This window comes from Phyllobates terribilis, unplaced genomic scaffold, assembly GCF_046119375.1.
Source record: "Phyllobates terribilis strain yellow unplaced genomic scaffold, ASM4611937v1 Scaffold_8__6_contigs__length_399053987, whole genome shotgun sequence".
NCBI lineage: Eukaryota > Metazoa > Chordata > Amphibia > Anura > Dendrobatidae > Phyllobates > Phyllobates terribilis.
In genome coordinates, this window is record NW_027362768.1 from 242,625,616 (window position 1) to 242,645,695 (window position 20,080).

Consider the following 20,080-nt stretch of genomic DNA (forward strand, 5'->3'; position numbering starts at 1 on the left):
AGGAGGATTCGCTCTCGTGATTATTATAAGAGAACTCGGCCCATGGTAGGAGATCCACCCAGTCAGAATGGTGGGCATTAACGAAGTGCCGGAGGTAACTGGTCAGGTTCTGATTGATCCGCTCCACTTGACCATTGGACTGTGGGTGGTAAGCGGAAGAGAAGTCCAGGGTGACGTCTAGTAGTTTACAAGTGGCTCTCCAGAAACGTGAGGTGAACTGTACCCCACGATCCGACACGATGTGGAGGGGCAGGCCATGAAGACGGAAGATGTGGCGGATAAAGACTTTAGCCAGCTCGGGTGCAGACGGAAGGCCTGGCAGGGGAATAAAGTGAGCCATCTTGGAAAAGCGGTCAGCGACCACCCAAATGACCGTACAACCGGCAGAGACGGGGAGATCAGTTATAAAGTCCATTGCTATATGCTGCCAGGGGGCAGCAGGTACAGGAAGCGGAAGGAGGCGTCCGGCTGGCAGATGTCTCGGGACTTTGTTGCGGGCGCAGGACACACAGGCAGAAACAAAGTCTATTATGTCCTTGTGCAGGGTAGGCCACCAATAGTGCCGGGCAATAAGCTGGAGGGTCTTTTTCTGACCGGCGTGGCCAGCTAGTTTAGACGAATGGCCCCAGTGTAGGATCTTCTCCCGATCAGGTACTCAAACAAACGTCTTACCGGGAGGGAGACGATTTAGACTCACGGGAGCCACCTGCATTACTCTGGCGGGATCGATGATATGTTTAGGTTCTTCCTCGAGATCGGACACCAGAAAGGATCGGGACAAGGCGTCTGCTTTGACGTTTTTGTCAGCCGGGCGAAAATGAAGAACAAAATCAAAGCGAGCAAAAAACAAGGACCACCGGGCTTGGTGCGGGTTAAGTCTCTGGGCATGCTGGAGGTAAGCCAAGTTCTTGTGGTCAGTGTAAATTATTACCGGATGAAGAGCCCCCTCGAGTAGGTAACGCCACTCCTCCAACGCCAGCTTGATGGCCAATAACTCTCGGTCTCCTATGGAATAGTTGCGCTCAGAAGAGGAGAAGAGTTTGGAGAAGAAGCCACAAGTTACCATTCTCCCGGAAGATGATTTTTGAGTAAGTACCGCTCCGGCTCCAGAGGAGGAGGCATCAACTTCCAGGAAGAACTGCTTGTTGCCGTCCGGGCGATGCAGCACCGGGGCGGAAGAGAAGGCCTGTTTTAGGGAAAGAAAGGCCTCCTCTGCTTCGGGCGGCCACTCTTTGGGATTAGTACCCTTACGGGTGAGCGCGGAAATTGGGGCAGTCCGGGAAGAGAAGTGCGGGATGAAGAGGCGGTAATAGTTGGCGAAGCCCAGGAACCGTTGAATAGCCTTCAACCCCTCTGGTCGGGGCCATTTCTCGATGGCAGACAGTTTCTCAGGATCCATTTGTAGGCCGGTCTGAGAGATAATGTAGCCCAGAAACGGAAGCGAGGTCTGCTCAAAGAGGCACTTCTCATATTTAGCGTAGAGATGGTTCTGCCTGAGCCTGAGCAGGACCTGACGAACATCCCTCCGGTGAGTCTGGAGATCCGGAGAGAAGACCAAGATGTCGTCCAGGTACACCACTACGCAGGAGTAGAGAAGGTCCCGGAAGATGTCATTGACCAACTCTTGAAAGACGGCAGGAGCGTTACAGAGGCCAAAGGGCATTACCAGATATTCATAGTGGCCGTCCCGGGTGTTGAATGCCGTCTTCCATTCATCCCCCTGACGGATACGAACCAGTTTGTACGCCCCACGGAGGTCCAGTTTGGTGAAGATTCTAGCCCCCCTCAGACGATCCAATAACTCCGGAATGAGCGGAAGGGGGTACTTATTCTTCACCGTGATCTGGTTAAGGCCTCTATAGTCTATACAGGGACGGAGAGAGCCGTCCTTCTTTTTGACGAAAAAGAAGCCTGCTCCCGCCGGGGAGGTAGATTTCCGGATGAATCCCCTGGCCAGATTCTCCTCAATATATTCGGACATCGACCGGGTCTCAGCAGCGGATAATGGATAAATACGCCCACGGGGAGGAGAAGTACCAGGTAACAGGTCGATAGGGCAGTCGTATGGTCTATGAGGGGGTAGTGTCTCTGCCTCCTTTTTATTAAAGACATCAGCATAAGACCAATAAGGAATCGGAAGTCCAGGTAGATTAGCTGGGGTAGGAGAAGGACGGACGGGATGAACGGGAACCAGACAGGTCTTATGGCAGCCCTGTCCCCAGCGAAGGACTTCTCCGGTCTGCCAGTCAAGAACGGGTGCATGTTTCTGGAGCCAAGGTAGGCCTAGCAAGAGGGCGTGAGAGAGTCCAGGCAGAACATGGAAGGAGATACTTTCAGAATGCAGCATTCCCACCTGCAGAGTAATGGATTCGGTGATGAGTTGGATGGGGCGTGGTAAGAGCCCCCCATCCACGGCAGCAACAGACAAGGGTACAGCCAGAGGTTTGGTGGGGATGCGGTATTTCTCTACCAGGGACTGTGAAATAAGATTCCCGGCTGCTCCAGAGTCCAGTTGGGCTAGTTCGAAATAACGGTTCTCCCCGTAGACGATTGAAACTGACAACAGCAGGGATGGAGAGGATTTATTCTTGTCTAGGTGGACCTCTCTGAGCGAACCTAGACACAAGCGTTTCCCGACCTCTCCGGGCAGGCACGGATCCGGTGCTCCTTACTGCCACAGTAGAAGCAGGTCCCCTCGGCACGGCGTAAGTCCTGACGGGTCTTGACCATCTTGGTCTGGTCGACCTGCATAGGCTCAGGAGGGTGTACCTAGTTAGAGACAGAAGGAGTGACGGGTTTCTGAAAAGTAGGAGCTAGACGTGGTAACCTCCTCTCACGGGTGACCTCTCTGGCACGCTCCTGGAACCGTAGGTCAATCCGGGTGGCAAGAGTTATTAAGTCATCGAGAGTGGTAGGAATGTCCCGACCGGCAAGTTAATCTTTAATACGGCCGGACAGACCCTCCCAGAAGACGGAAACCAGAGCGTCGTTATCCCAGGCCAGCTCCGAGGCAAGGGTACGGAACCGTATGGCATATTGGCCCACGGTGAGACTTTCCTGACGGAGGCGTAGCAACGATGATGCGGATGAGGTCTTCCGTCCGGGTTCGTCGAAGACTTTCCGGAAAGCCGTGAGAAAAGCAGGCAAGTTGGACACCAGGGGGTCTCCTCTCTCCCATAGAGGATTTAGCCAGGCCAGGGCCTCCCCGGTGAGATGGGACATGATGAATGCAATTTTGGCTCGGTCGGAGTTAAACTGGTGGGACAATAGTTCAAAGTGCAGGGTGCACTGATTTATGAAGCCCCGAGCCTGGGCTGAGTCGCCTCCGAAGCGAGGAGGTGCAGAAAGCCGAGGTCCGGGGTAGGATATCATGGTGTTAGTGGACAGCGGAGCTGCCGGATTGCGAGACATGGCACTGGCGGAGGTTGTTGGTGGAGCAGTCAGAGTGTCCAGGCGAGTATTGACATTCCGCAGGTGACCCAGGATGGACTCCTGTTGGGACCTTTGACGGGACAGTTCATGACACAGGTCCGAGAGCGAGGGAGCTTGGGTGCCACCGGGTTCCATGGCCCGAGCAAACTGTAACGGGTCTGGGAGGCGGAACCTCTGGGCTACTATACAAGGGAGCGGTCCTTGTAAGGGAGCGGGTGGCGACCAGGCAGGCAGTCACAGCAGGTGACCGGGACAGTCTCTGGGTGTACGGGCAGGAGGTCACGGCAAGTGATCAGGGCAGTCTCTGGAAGAACGGGCTGGAGGTCACGGCAAGTGACCGGGGCAGTCTCTGGAAGAACGGGCTGGAGGTCACGGCAAGTGACCGGGGCAGTCTCTAGGTAAAGGGTAGGTACGACCTGTGATGGCTGAACCTCCAGGTAGGCTAGCAAGGCAGATGGAGGATGTGTGCTCCCAGGTGAGCAAGCGAGAGTCTCTGGAATAGCAGGTGGTCACAGCACGTGACGGCGGAGCCTCCAGGTAGGCAAGCAGGCAGGTAGCGGAGAAGCGCTCCCAGGTGAGCGGGCAAGAGTCTCTGGAATAGCTGGTGGTCCCAGCACGTGACAGCGGAGCCCCCGGGCAGGCAAGCAGGCAGGTAGCGGAGAAGCGCTCCCAGGTGAGCGGGCAAGAGTCTGGAATAGCTGGTGGTCACAGCACGTGACAGCGGAGCCTCCGGGCAGGCAAGCAGGCAGGTAGCGGAGAAGCGCTCCCAGGTGAGCGGGCAAGCTGGTCCATAGACAGACTGACCGGAGTTGTAAGGCAGACCGTCGGACCTCAGGCAAGCAGGCAGGTAGCTGATGTGCGCTCCCAGGTGAGCGGGCAAGTTGGTCCTTAGACAGACTGACCGGAGTTGTAAGGCAGACTGTCGGACCTCAGGCAGGCAGGCAGGTAACAGGAAATCAGGCAGGATTAGGACAGCAAGCTGGCAGGAATCTGGCAGGTAACTGGCAGGTAACTGGCAACGGGACCTGAGGGCTGAAGCAGAGTAGAACGGTGCAACAACATTGCTCGGGCACCTCCATTTTGGAGGAGGTGCCTTATATATGGTAAAGTCCTCCGGCCATTGACCGGGGACTCCTTAGGACGGCGCGCGCGGCCCCTTTAAGAGGGAGGGAGGGCGCGCGCGCGCGCCCTAAGCACAGTGGCCGGGAAGGAGCGCGCGCTGCCAGCAGAGCGGGAGAGGGACGCCGGGCACGGAGCAGAGCGGTGAGGGGAACAGCGTCCCTGCCTAGCAGAGGGCAGGGACGCCGGCACTACAATAAATATGGACACATGGAGATGTGTATTCATATATGTTGTGACTTTCTTATTGTGATAGATGCCAGTGTGGCACTAAGTGATGGACTGATGTCCTTACAATTTTATAATGGAGAGTCACAATATATAATTTTATAAATATATGGAGTGATATGGCCCCGCCTTCTGTTAATTTCCTCTTGTATGGATATGAATAGGCTGCGATTGGGAGGCTTTGGTGAGTATGCAACACTGGTTGCTTAGTTGCAGCGACGCTGTCCGGTCGCTCTCGCTTCCGGATTACGTTGGTGCTGGACACGTGATGTCGTCCCACGTGGTCTGTGACACATGTGTGATGCGGTGGCAATTGCCTGGCGACGGGCGCTGCCTACATACTTCGCCGTGCTTCCTTGTCGCTGTGATCGTGTGGGTGGCAGGTGATCACCCACATGACTGATGACGCTCTGAACTACCGGGATGGTCCGGAATGGCGTGCTAACCTCTGAGGACAAGGCATTGGGCATTTCTAACTATATGGAGGTTTTTTGAATATTTACATTTGGGGTTGTACTGAGTAAGGCTAATATATACTTATTTGGTATGGGCCTGTGCTCTGGGGTTCCTATAGGTGGATTTGCTTCTGCATATTTATGATTGGTGGGTGATTCCTATGGTGATTGTCTAATATTGGCATATGTTTAATAATGCTTGTATTGATTTTGTTGATATGATTATCATGATATGCTTTTAAATTTCAGGTATATTCATATGAATAATGATAGCTGTGTGAAATTTTGATGAAATTGTGTCATGAAATTGTATTATGGATCAAGTTTACTCGTTTGTGGGCGTGTTTGGGTGTTGATTGGTGCTCTGGCCTAAGACACACTATAAAACCCAGCCATGTACATGTATTACTATACTTGATAAAGACCATTCTGTGGTCGAAACGTTGTATCATTTTTATGGCGGAATAAATACAAGATTTATATTCCTCACCCTGGATGGACGCTGTTCTTGTGTTACTCTATGACTATTCAATTCAAGTCCAGGCGCATGTTGCTTCTTCTTTATACACCATCCCAGCTGCTTGGTTTCCATCTACCTCCACCCTTCTTTGGCTCTATGAAGCTGATCTGTCAATCAAAGAAGAGGAGGGTGGAGATATATGTGATGGTGTATATAAATGATCGACCCCGCCATGAAACAGCAGTACTTCGTTTGAATAGTGCATTCTGTCCTGACAGAGTCCCTTTATCATGTGTGTTTTTTGTTATTTAAAGGACACCTGTCAGGTTGGATAAAGTTTATAACCTGCAGATATTGAGTTACTATGCAGTTAATACATAATGCATGTAGTACTGCTGGGCTAGGTAAAATAGGAGGCATGTCAGTGAAGGCACAGTGACCTGTCATTAGAGCATACAGATGAATATGTAAGCAGAGCACCAGATACAGCGCCCCACACAGGCCACCCTGAAGCACGAGCATATCATTATCTCCAAACTGAAAGTAAAGATTACAGAAGAACCACAGGACTGATTTCATCAACCAAGGTATCATTTTAATCAGTGTAATGTCACCCACATGACAGTGTGTGTAGTTTACTTAGCACAATCCTGCTGCAGGTGCGCTTTAACAATTGGGCCATCTTGTAGTTTGGAGATCATCCTAACCAAGCTAACTTGTTTGCCAATTTTACAGTTGTCCATGCTCTTGTTAATATATTATTTTTTATGGTGTTGTCTTGGCAAGTTTGCTTTTACAGAACATCTTGCCATAGGGTACGCCGAAAAAGGAGCACTCATGCCAATATTTACTGGTATGAGGCCATCTACACAGTGCTTCCTTAAATGCAAAAGAGCTACTTTCAAAAACACAGGGGTTTGGGGCTGGCAAAGATGACTACAGGTCTACAAATTCATTATGCCACTGACACGCCCCCAGGGCCGTGGGGTACTCGGCAGCCGGGCCTCTGGTCGCTGGGGGATATCACGGTGACTGGCCCGGCCCGTGACCCAGGGCGGTCAGTAAAAAGGGGGGGATGCTGCTATTTATATGGGCTTTTTAGAATAGTGTTCGTGACGCCACCTGTGGATTGCAGCTAAAGGGTGCCGCCGCTGCGGAGCAGTCCTCTGGAGATGGTGTTACGGCAGCAGGGATGGTGTGGCTCTCCACAGGTAGAGCTAGCTCCAGGGCAGTGTAGGAGGTGTAGGTTGCACTGGGCGTTGTAGTGCCATGAGGGAGAGATGGCGCAGATCTTGCCCTTCCAGCCGGCCTGGAGCAGTGTACTGTTGGATGCAGGTGTTGGGGTTCCGAGCAGCACTCCCTCCTTACCTGAGAGAAGGAGACACCACACCTCTGGGTGAGGTGCAGTACCTCTGTGGCGACTGAACCCTCAGGGGCGCCACCCCCCCCCAGTAAAACACAGCATGTCCGCGGGCTGGAACAGAGTAAAACAAGGATATCATTGACATGCAAGTTTTTAGATGCATCGCAAATAAGATAACAAAACTATCTTCCCTTTATGGGAGGCACATCACTTTAACGTTACAGGTTACATTTATCAAACATTATAAGGACACTTTTCAATAACATTTCTGTAACAGGGTAAAACAGTAGCAGCATGAGGGACCCATCCGCAAACCCTCAAAGTAGGCCCTGGGCGTGGCTGCAGGGCATAGGTGATCCTGGAGTTGGACCACGTCTTCCGCAACGCCAAACGGGTTTTTCTTCCGAGGTCATGGTTACTAATATAAAACCAATAGGAAGCACCTTAAGAGGTGCAGAACTATTTACAAGATCACAGTCCCCAGCCTGGAGTCTATATACGGGTAATTAGGCACACACTATTAGAAAAAGAAAAACATTATGTCAACTTTCAAATACTGCACCCTTACGGGTGACTATTTACAGTTAGTCCCAACTACTGGCCTAGTAGTGGGGTCCCCGCCTGGGGTACTGCTGATTTTCCCTGACCAAGCCGGGTCATACGGTATGTCCTGCGGGGGTGTGTCCTCGATGACACGGTACACTTGCAGGGTGTACCACCCGCGCTCCCCGTGGTGACGAGTATACGTGACTTGGTCACCAGGGTACAGATTCCGGTTGGGATGGCCCTGTTCCAGCTCGGGCTCCACATCCCGTCGGTTTACGAAAATGTCTCTTGAAAAGTTGGGATCTCTGATGAAGCCCCACCCAGCCTTCAGGTCGAACTTGACCACGAGTCCCTCCTCACGGGGGCTGGGGTGGACTGACTCCACCTGACGGGCTTGAGCCTTTTCGGCCTTGTTCCGGGCCTCCAGACGTTCACACCGCGCCCGCCGGGCGCGCCGCTCCTTCTCCAACTGCTGGAGCTCCAGCCTGCGGAATTCCTTCCTCTGCAGGGCTTCGGCCTGGGTCTCCCTCAGGAACCCCATCAGGTCCCCCCCCGGTTGTCCCAGCAAAACTCTGCTCCACTGGTGTAGGTAACCGGGGGCGCTGGTGTCAGGAGTAGCAGGTAGGGCTGCTGGTCCTCGATCCGGGCGGACCAGTCGAAGGCCGGCGTCCGTACACCCACTTGGGTGCCAGGGGTGGAGGCTCCGGGATGGTGTCGAGTAGAGGGCTCCTGAGTTCGGCGCCCGGGAGTGGAGGTTCCTGGAGGGCACCAGGTGGAAGGCCCTCGAGTTCAGCGCCCGGGGGTGGAGGTTCCGGGCTGAGCAGCTGCTCCAGAGAGGGCATGGCGGAATACGGGGAGTGCTGATGAAGGAGACCCAGGAGCAGGTCGGCGCTTGCAGCGCCCAGGACAGGGGATTCTTTCCTACCTGCTCCTGTGCTGCTCACGACCTCCTGGGATTCAGCGGGCTCCGCCGGGGCCAGAGTGCCACTGCTGGCTTCCGGTGCTGCTCTCCGCCATGCTGCCATCTTCTCCAACAGCTCGCTCCTCCATCTGGTGACCGCTGCTTGCTGGGCCTGTTCCACTTGTCTGCTCAGCTCCAGGACTTTACTTTGGAGGAACTCCGCGTCCTCCGGGGACAATTTTCCAGCTGCCCCCTCCTGGGTGAGGGGGGTTGCTTGCCACTGTAGCAGGCCAGAGGCGGAGGCTTGGTCTTGGCGTCCGTCCATGCTGGCTGCCGGGTACGGTCTGTCTAGACTGGTTAAGACCACACCCCGTCTCCATTCCTTCTCTCCTCCTCCTCTCTTCTTTCGGGGGCGGTCCCATGGCTGTTTGCTGTTGGTCACTCCTTGTGACGGTCTCCCTGCCTTGACGGACACATCTATGCGGACAGTCACAGTTGCAAGGAGCAGGGTATGCTTTTGGCGCTATTCCGGGACCCGGCCCACGATGGGAGGTTCCATATTGTTGTCTTTGATCACGCACATAATGGCGCCCGTTCTTCTGTAACATAACACAGTTCTTTAGGCACACTTCACCCGCCGATAACGGGTTGGTCACGTATCCTGTTCGTGACGCCAGAGCTGAAGTGCCCCCAGGGCCGTGGGGTGCTCGGCAGCCGGGCCTCTGGTCACTGGGGGATATCACGGTGGCTGGCTCGGCCCGTGACCCAGGGCGGTCAGTAAAAAGGGGGGATGCTTCTATTTATATGGGGTTTTTAGAATAGTGTTCGTGATGCCACCTGTGGATTGCGGCTAAAGGGTGCCGCCGCTGCGGAGCAGTCCTCTGGAGCTGGTGTTATGGCAGCAGGGATGGTGTGGCTCTCCACAGGTAGAGCTAGCTCCAGGGCAGTGTAGGAGGTGTAGGTTGCACTGGGCGTTGTAGTGCCGTGAGGGAGAGATGGCGCAGATGAAAGAAGGGACGGAGGCAGTGCGGTGCAGTCATCCGAGTTTTTACTCACAGTTCTTATGACAGTTCCACTGGTGCACTGTACTGGTGTCAACCTTCCACGTCGCGCTGCGTTCACCAGGCAGGGGCTCAGTTCTTCCTCAGGTAGATTAGGAGTACCTGGCAGAACCCCACTTTCCTGTGTTCCTAACTAGACCGTCTTCTCGCTGGGTCTTTCTCCCTCCTGCCCTGCGCTTCCCACTCTCAATCCCGCTCGGGTGCTCTGAAGTCCCTTCTGTCTCGTCGGAGTTCCTGGACCTGCTTGACCCTCACGGGGATTAGAATGAGGCTTCGGCAACTGACTATATAAGCCAGAAGCCTCCGGTTTTCCCAGCCGAGACGTAGAGTAACACGGCTGGAACAGGGGCCGATCCCCTTCTTGTGGCCTATGATCCCTCTGTCTTCTGACAGATGCGGGGCGTACGGGTGACTTCCTGCACTCGCCGTACCCGCTAGGATCCCTTCTTAGAACGGAGCCTACTCCTCTGCTCCCCACCTGGGCCTCTAGGACTGGGCCCTACTTGTGGAGCAGAGCTCCTAAAGAGACTCTGCTCCCTGTCTGTTCTCCACTGACTGATCAGCTACCCTAAGATGGCTTCCCTTTATATATCTCACTCTATAGTGCTCCCCTAAACTACTTCCTCCATCCACACCCACTACTGGTTCCCCCTACCTTTGGGTTCCCCCCACTCCAGCCAGGGACAGGGCTCAGCAGGAAAACATATTGCATCTTGCCCTTCCAGCCGGCCTGGAGCAGTGTAGTGTTGGATGCTGGTGTTTTGGGGTTCCATGCAGCACTCCCTCCTTACCTGAGAGAAGGAGACACCACACCTCTGGGTGAGGTGCAGTACCTCTGTGGCGTCTGAACCCTCAGCGGCGCCTCACCACTTTTTTTCTTTAACTAAGTAATAAGCTAAAGAGGGAAAAAACACAGGTAATGGCCGTCTTGTAGTGGGCCACACCCATCCTTTTAGCCCTTAAACCTACTGGGGTTTACTATGGAGTCCTGTTTTCTCCACTCTAAGCCTTAAAGGGTTATTCCCATCTCCAAGATCCTATCCCAATATGTTGTAGGTGTAATAATAGTAATATTAGCAAATACCTCTAATTAGAAATGTAGTATATTTTTTCTGATTCGCTATCTCTCTTTCCTCATGTGCAGACATTGCAGGACCTTAGGTATACATGGTTACGTCCACTGATAAAGTCACAGTTAGTTAGCTAGTTGCTAGTGGTCGTAACCTTGGGATACCTAAGGTTCTGCAATGCCTGTACATGAGGAAAGAGAGATAGCGAATCAAAAATACTATACTACATTTCTAATTGAAGATATTTGCTAATATTATCATTATTACACTTACTACATATTGGGATAGGATCTTGGAGATGGGACTACCCCTTTAAGCCCCTGAATCTAACTGCCTCCAGATTTCAGACACCTCTGGAATCTGGGATGTATGGCTAGGGGATGCGGGGGGGAAGCATACCCTGCATAGATTTTAGAAAAGAGGATATCTGAGTCAGAATGATGGGGAGTTGGCTATGGGAGCTGAATGATTCTCTCTGTAGGACAGTCTTGCCTGATGGGCTGGTTCTCTTCTTGCCTTTCCATGCCATGGGTCAACTATTGTTTCGATAATTTAAAATGTAAGAGCAAACTAGGTCTGCAGTATGGGCACATTATTTTGCAATTGCATTATACTGTTTTGCTGATTTGTGACATATGCGCCAGTAACTTAACACTTTCTACCGGACGATGTACTCTGTTGCTCAGCTGTTATGGCTTTGCATTATGCATATTTCATCTTAATCAGCCAATAGTGTAAATTTCCACCTGATAATCTTGTTAGTGATAGCTTTATACTGACCCTGGTTATGTTTCTTCTGTTGATCCCTGTTATTGGACCGGGCTTGCTGGATATCAGCTGCTGATTCTGGACTTGCTTAACCCTGTACTTGCTCGATGACTCCAATTCTGATTACTTTCTCCAGGTTCTGACCTCGGCAATCCACCTGACTACTTTCCTGCATTCTGATTTCATCCTTGGATCTATCCTATTATTGACCTGGCTAGATGACTACCTCCTGCCAAGTTGCTCCACATGCCAGCAGCTAGTACATGAATGTAATTCAGGGGGCTTTGCATAGATGTTAAAGAATGAAGGTTAGAGTGCCTCTAGGACCTGTTAAGTGCACTTTTCATTTTCTCCTCTTCTTCCAAGATCCAAAACCTTTTTATTTTTCCATTGATATAGTCATATGGTTGTTTACTTTTTTGCAGGATGAGTTGTACTTTTGATTAACACTATACATTTCACCATGTGATGTATTAGAAAATGGTGAAAAAGGTTGGGTTCATTATGCAGAAAAAATGACCTGGCAACATGATTCTCCAAGTCAGTATGAAATATGCATATTTTTATTATTATTATTTAAGAAATGTAAAAAATTAATAAATTACTAGTGATGAGCGAGCATGCTCGCTACTGCTCGGTGCTCGCCGAGCGCCTCACTGCTCGGCGCTCGCTGAGTATTTCCGGTGTTGCTCGGCGGGAGCTCGGGTCCCCTCCCTGCATGTTTGGCGCTCTTTAGAGCACCAATCAACATGCAGGAATTGCCTGCCACTCATTGTAATGCCGCAGCCATGGTGGATGAGGCATTACAGTGATTGGATGGCCGCACAGCGTCATCAGGTCTATATCAGACCTGGCGCCGCTGTGCTCGTCACAGTCACTCCGGAATCGGGCAGAGTAGGGAGAGGTGCTGCTGCGTCAGGGAGAGATTTGCTTGTGTATTAGGTAGTGTAGGGAGAAAAACCGTACATTACACATATCCATCTTAACAAACAGTCCTTTTGATGACTAACTAATCCATCTGCAGAGATATCAGGCAGGTAGGGTATATAGGCAGGCAGGGTATAAAGCAGACTGCAGTGCATATAGCACAAGAGGCTCCATTCCAATTCTGCCTTCTGCTGCTGTTAGATATTTCTATACAAAGGCACAGGTCTCAGGGGCCAGGAATACTTTTTTTTTGGATGTTAATCCTCATTATTTGCTTAAAAAGCAATCCAGAGAACACCGTTTTTTCTGCGCCATTTGCTTGTTGGCACTGCAGAATACATATAGTTATACTTTTCAACTGGTGCATATTTATACTACTCAATGCATGACACAAGGTAAGTTGCACCTGTGGATATTATGGCAGCAAGGGTAAAATCACAACTAATATATAATCACAGAAGAACACCAACGATCAAAAACCCAAAAGAAATTTTTCTAAATATAAAAATATATTTATATCACATTAATGTAAATTAGAATACAGGCAATTGACACAGGTGGTGTGAAACACATACACTATAAAAATTCATCCTGGTACGGGACAACCGGAGTCCATTCTGTGAAATCCACATACAGCTCTATAGCTGTGTGCACTAACAGTGAGTGACCCACAGGTGGACACTGAGGTCAGATTAGTATAGTTCTTAGAATTTTAGGTGTCTAAGGTACAACAATTGACCTTAGTGGCAAGTGCATATTAGTAGTCACTGAATAATAGTGCATTCAATTGTCAACCTTTGATATATAAATAATGGCTTACCTAGACACAAGACCACAGGATGTTGGAGCTCACAGAGGGATCATGTGTCCCCCACAACGCGCGTTTCGGCGCTGCCTTCTTCAGGGGGCATTCGAAGATGCCTCCTGCCCTGCACCTGTCGTTGCGCACTCTCCAGTAGCAGCATCAGGAACCACGTCCATCATGTCCTTGTCCCAGCGCAGCGTTCAGTTGTCCATACCCCAGTCCTTGGAACGCAAGCGCAAATATGCAGCCAACGCCCCACAGGCCACACTACTAAATTCTCACATTTCACGACTACTTGCGCTGAAAATGTTGTCTTTTAGGCTCGTGGAGATGGAAGCATTCCGCAACCTCATGGCGGCGGCCATCACTCGGTCCCCAGCCGCCACTATGTCTCCCTGTGTGCTGTCCCCACATTACACAAGCATGTGTCCCAAAACATTAGCTGTGCCCTCAACAACGCAGTTACCGGGAAAGTCCACCTAACCACGGACACGTGGACAAGTGCTTGTGGGCAGGGATGGTACATCTCGTTGATGGCACACTGGGTTAGCATAGTAGAAGCCAGGACCCAGTCGGACCTTGGGACGGAACACGTCCTCCCGACGCCAAGGATTGCGGGCCCTAGGTCAATCAGGGTTGCCCCCACAGTGTGCAGTTCCTGCACCTCATCCTCCTCAGCCTCCTCCTAATCTTCAGCTTCCATCTCCGAAATGACCACATCAGTCACAAGCTGGAAGCACTGCAACACTGCCTCGGCCAAGCAGCAACAGGCTGTGGAGAAGCTAAGATGCTTAGGTGACAAACAACAGAATGCTGAAGAGTTGTGGACAGCTCTGAAAGAGCAGGCAGATTTGTGGCTCACACCGCTGAACCTACAGCCAGGCATGATCGTGTGTGACAATGGCCGGAACCTGATGGCGGGTCTGAGGCGAGACGAGCTCACACAGGTACCATGCCTGGCCCATGTGCTTAACCTCGTGGTTTCGCGGTTTCTCAAATCCTAAACGGAGCTGCCGAATCTGCTTGTTAAAGTACGCCACCTGTGTGCCCATTTTAGAAAGTCAGCTACAGCTTCCGCCGCCCTTGCCGTGTTTCAGCAGCGTTTGCAGCTTCCGGCTCACAGACTGGTGTGTGATGTCCCCACGCATTAGAACTCTACACTGCAGATGTTGGGAAGGATTTGTGAGCAGAAGAGGGCAGTTGTTGAGTACCAGCATCAACAAGGCCGTCGGTATTCAGTTCAGACTCCACACATAAGACCTCAGGAGTGGAATGGATGTCAGACATATGTATCATCCTCCAAAACTTTGAGGACTCCACCAAGATGGTGAGCGGCGATAACGCCATAATTAGCGTCACCATCCCGCTTCTCTGTCTTCTGAAACGCTCTCTGCTCACAATCAAAGAGGATGCATTGCAGGCGGAGCACGATGAGATGGAGCAAGGAACCATACAGGGTGATTACACACAGCCCAGCCTCATCTCATCCCAACGTGGATTGGGTGACAATGAGGAAGAGGAGGAGGAAGGACAGGAGCTAGTTTCATGCGCTATAGACGGTACTACCTGCACAGCTGTCATACCGTCTGTTCAGCGTGGATGGCCAGAGGACAGAGTGGAGGAGAAGGATTAGGAGGAGAGCATGGTCAGTCATCTTCGTGAGGACACCGAAGTCTTGCCTGTTAGTAGCCTGGCATGCATGGCTGAGTTTATGTTACGCTGCCTTTCCCATGACCCTCGCGTTCTCAAAATTTTGGGTGACAGTCATTACTGGTTGGTGACACATCTAGACCCACGCTACAAGGAGAACTTTATATCTCTTATTCCTGAGGCGGACAGGTCTACAAAAATGGGGCTGTACCAGAAGGCCCTTGTTGTGGAACTATTAAAAAAAATTCCCATCTGAAAATGCTGGTGGCAGAGGGCACACTTCGTTGGACAACCAAGGAGTACAGGTGAGAGAGACACAACTTCAATCCAGCAGAGGCAGGGGAACACTGTCAAATTTCTAGGAGAGTTTTCTCAGCCCCTCCCATCACACAGGCCCTGAGGCACGGGCTACTCTCACAAGGAGTGCAAAGTTTGGGACGATGCTGAAGGAGTACCATGCCGACTGTACCAACGTCCTCCGTGATTCCTCTGTGCCTTATAATTATTGGGTATCCAAGCTGGATACGTGGAATGAACTGGCTCTCTATGTCTGCCCTGCCGCCAGTGTTTTATCAGAGTGGGTTTTTAGTGCCGCTGGTGGAATTATAACTGATAAACGCATCCGCCTGTCAATTGAAAATGCTGACAGGCTGACTCTTATAAAAATGAACAAGGGCTGGATTGGGCCAGACTTCTCAACACCACCGAATGATAGCAGCGTAACATAAACTCAAATCCAGTGTCTTTTCTTGGGAGGTGTATTCCCATGCACCTTTTCACACCCAGACATGGGTATATGCTTCCTGATTTTGTCTATTTGCTCTTGTCCTCCTCCTTCTCCTCATCCTCCACCACCGTATCACCAGGGTGACCGTGGTCCATGATGCAACACCCACATAATTTTTTTAAAGGGTGTTTATGATGCCCGTAAAAAAAATTTTTTATACAGTATGTTCCTGTATATCCCCCAGGGTTAAATGTTTGTCAGCCCATACACTTAGTGCATGGGCATTACAAGTATAGGAGGCCCGCTCCTTTCTAATGGGAACATTTTTTTATAAGGCCCTCCTCCACGTCTCTTCCAAGGGGCATTGGAGTGCCTCCAAATTTTTGGCAACCCTTGCATTCACTGCATAGGCCAACACTATGGGAAACCCACTTCCTAATAATGGGAACATTGTTTTGAGGAAGCCCTCTGACCTCCATGTCTTTTCCAAGGGGCATTGAAGTGCTTCCAAATTTTTGGCAGCCCTTGCATTCACTGCATAGGCCAACGCTATGGCTTTCTAATGGGAATTTGTTGTTACTGTGGCCCTGCTCTATGTCTCTTTAAATTGTTAGTGGGGTTTTTCCTAGATTTCGTCAGCCGTTGGACTCACTGCATACCCTATAACTGTATAGCAGACCCTCTCCTTTCTAATGGGAATTTGTCGTTACTGTGGCCCTGCTCTATGTGTCTTTAATTTCTTAGTGGGGTTTTCCCTAAATTTCGTCAGCCGTTGGACTCACTGCATACCCTATAACTGTATAGCAGACTCTCTCCTTTCTAATGGGAACATGTCGCACTCGTTACTGTAGCCCTGCCCTATGTGTCTTTCAGAGTCCCTCCATCATGAATGAAGCAGGATGCGTCTGATGATGATGATTGCCAGATACGGTTGTAAAATGTTAAAATGACATTTCCCGGTGAATGCATTTGCCTTAAAAAATAATGTAAAAAAAAAACAGAACAGTAGGATCTTTCTTTAGTATAAAAACAGAGTCGCCAATGTAACCTCAGTGTAATCACATTGTTCAGCTCCTGCACCTCCTCCATCTCCGAAATGACCGCATCAGTCACAAGCTGAAAGCACTGCAGCACTACCTTGGCCAAGCGGTAACAGGCTGTGTTGAAGATGCTGAAAGCTTAGGTGACAAACCGCCCAGCGCTGCAGAGTTGTTGAAAGCTGTAACACAGCAGCCTGTTCTGTGGCTCTCACCGCTGAACATACAGCCAGGCATGGTCTTGTGTGACAATGGGCGGAACCTGGTGACGGAGAAATGACAGCCGGAGTAGATACGATTTCCCTCTATGCCAGTCCTTTCACCGAGCTAAAGAATATGGCTGTGGTGAAATACAACTCCCACTGAGAAGCTGTTTCAGATAGAAAAACATTGTGCCCACCAGAGGATTTGATTCTGAGGGCTCACCTTTCTCCCCCGCTCAAGAGCCCCATAGCAGCTGCAAAGTTACTGCTATTATGAACTCTCCTGATGTAGAAGCCAGGGCACACCAGAGGATTCTCTGGTGGGACCGTCCAACCCTGCTGAGAAGCAGTCCTAGCTAAGAAAAGTGTGTGGGAAGGTTCCCGGACACTCTATGGCTGCTTTTTTACTGAGGTGAAAACCCACGCAAACATGGGAGAACATACAAAGTTCTTGCAGATGTTGTCCTTGCTGGGATTTGAACCCAGGATCCCAGCGCTGCAAGGCTTCAGTGCTAACCACTGATCCAATGTGCTGCCGTTCACCCTCTAATATCTAACAGGCTGGAGAAACTTGCACCTACTGCCACTCTATCTTCATCTCCTTTGTGAGAAACTAATGTATTTGGGCAGCCACTCAGTCTACCAAATAAAATTCCTGAGAGGGAAATTGGGGATGGCTTCGCTACTGTTACTGGGGGCAGTCTTAATACCATGGCGTTGTACCATAGTTTACTGGAAATATTCCAGGCTAGTAGGAGGCAAGCAAATTCCCACAGAAAAGTACCATCAGTAATGTTCAGGGATCCGCGCTTGTAGAAGGCGGAGATAACACCAGGAGAAATAGTGACGACTGGGGACAGAGTATGGACACGAGGCATGAGGTTGTGAAAAGCTTCCGCCTCCACAAGCCTAAAAGGCCACATTTCAAGTGCAAGCAGCTGCCCAGAAATCTGGCAGTTTAGTATTGCAGCCTGTGGGTGGGTGGCTGACTGCAGACTTGCGCTTGCATTCCAAGCAACAGAAAACTAAGCAGATGGTGGCCTCTATTATCATCATGGCCTTACCTTAGCACTATGAACTTTCCTGAAGGAGAAGCCAGGGCCCACGGGAGGAGTCTCCGGTTTTCTGGTTGGACCGTCCATCTCTGCCGAGAAGCAGCCCTGGCTAAGAAAAGTGTGGGGGAAGGTTCCCGGACACTCTATGGCTGTTTTTTTTTAATGTGGATCAGACGTGCTTATGCATGTTATTTCTCAAACCGGATTGCAGATCAGGCCATTGCCCAACTCTGTAGTCATGAAATTAAATGCGCAAAGAAAGATGTTTGTGTGTCAAAGCACCACCGAGAAGTGCGAGTTGATGTTGGACGGGCTGCCATTGCTTCTGCAAAAGCTGCTTTAGAGGACTTCTTTGGAGAAATGACACCCAGAGTAGATACGGTTTCCCTCTATGCCAGTCCTTTCACCGAGCTAAAGAATATGGCTATGGTGAAATACAACTGTCTTCAAAAAAAGCTGTGGACTGGCTCCGTGCCGTCCCTGGCCACATTCACCTGTCCACGTGTTTGTGGTTAGGCGGTCCTTCCCAGTAAGTGCACTGGGGAAGGCATGGGTAATGTTGTGGGACCCGTGCTTGTGGAAAGCGGAGACAATACCGGGAGAAACAGTGGCGGCTGGGGACCGAGTATGGACACCCGGCCGCTGCCAGCATGAGGTTATGAAAAGCTTCCGCCTCCACGAGCCTAAAAGGCAACATTTCAAGTGAAAGTAGCTTTAGAGGACTTCCTGGGAGAAATGACAGCTGGGTAGATATGGTTTCCCAAGTCCTTTTACCAATCTAAAGAATATGGCTGTGGTGAAATACAACTCGGCAAAAAAAGCTGTGGACTGGCTCCGTACCGTCCCTGGCCACATTCACCTGTCCATGTGTTTATGGTTAGGCTTTCCTTCCCAGTAAGTGCACTGGGGAGAGCATGGGTAATGTTGTGGGACCCATGCTTATGGAAGGCGGAGACGATACCGGGAGAAACAGTGGTGGCTGGGGACCGAGTATGGACCCCCGACCGCCGCCGGCATGAGGTTATGAAAAGCTACCGCCTCCACGAGCCTAAACGGCCACATTTCAAGTGAAAGCAGCTTTAGAGGACTTCCTGGGAGAAATGACAGCTGGGTAGATGTGGTTTCCCAAGTCCTTTCACTAAGCTAAAGAATACGGCTGTGGTGAAATACAACTCAACAAAAAAAAGCTGTGGACTGGCTCCGTACCATCCCTGGCCACATTCACCTGTCCACGTGTTTGTGGTTAGGGGGTCCTTCCCAGTAAGTGCACTGGGGAGGGCATGGGTAATGTTGTGGGACCCGTGCTTGTGGAAGGCGGAGACAACACCGGGAGAAACAGTGGCGGCTGGGGACCGAGTATGGACACCCGGCCGCCGCCGGCATGAGGTTATGAAAAGTTTCTGCCTCCACGAGCCTAAAAGGCCACATTTCAAGTGAAAGCAGCTTTAGAGGACTTCCTGGGAGAAATGACAGCTGGGTAGATATGGTTTCCCAAGTCCTTTCACCAAGCTAAAGAATATGGCTATGGTGAAATTCATAAGTTTTCAGATTGGGTGCTCACTATTTTATAGACGGTGCTCAGGAGTAATAGGGTTAGGGCAGATGTGGGATCCAGTAAACCCAATATTATACAACGTACCCTGGCCCCTACTCGGAATGGCACATTTCCATGCTTAAGTTGCCTTCAATGTTCAAATATAAATAAAGGAGATTCATTTACTCATCCTCGATCGGGGAAACGTTATTTTATTAAAGGTCATTTTACTTGTGAATCTTCCTTTGTGGTATACTTGATAAAATGTCCATGCGGTCTCGGATATGTTGGAGAAACCACCCAACATATCCGAGACTGTATTTCTCAGCATAAGTCCACAATTAGATGTGGCCGTACTTTGTTACCTATTCCGGCCCATTTTATTTCCAGGGGACATACAATTGCCCAATTAAAATACCAAATCATTGATATGGTTCCATTGTTACGTAGAGGGGGGAATCGGATTAAAAAAATTAAAGAACGTGAATCCTATTGGATTCACACTCTTCAAACTTTATCCCCTATGGGCCTTAATCGTGAGTACGATATTCATCATTAACTGCTGTCTGTTGGATAAAAAAAATTGTCCATTATTACTATTATTATTGACATATATTGGCATTTGAATTCTCCATATATAATATTATTATGTATTATTTTTTTATGTGTGTATCTTTTTCAGACTATCCAGTAAAACCTCAACAGGTGCAATGTCTTTTCAATTTCAACAGGTATAAAA

At 50.3% G+C, this 20,080-nt stretch overlaps 1 long non-coding RNA gene across 1 annotated transcript in view; it reads right to left on the minus strand.

Moving 5' to 3' along the window:
* LOC141156494 (uncharacterized) overlaps nucleotides 1-20,080 on the minus strand; it is a 32,647-nt gene that overhangs the window by 7,208 nt on the left and 5,359 nt on the right. Inside the window, exons 2-3 of the long non-coding RNA XR_012247643.1 lie at nucleotides 7,063-7,168; nucleotides 5,725-5,861 (exon numbers count right to left, since the gene is read on the minus strand). This is a non-coding gene — a long non-coding RNA (uncharacterized lncRNA). The remainder of the gene's footprint in view (nucleotides 1-5,724; nucleotides 5,862-7,062; nucleotides 7,169-20,080) is intronic.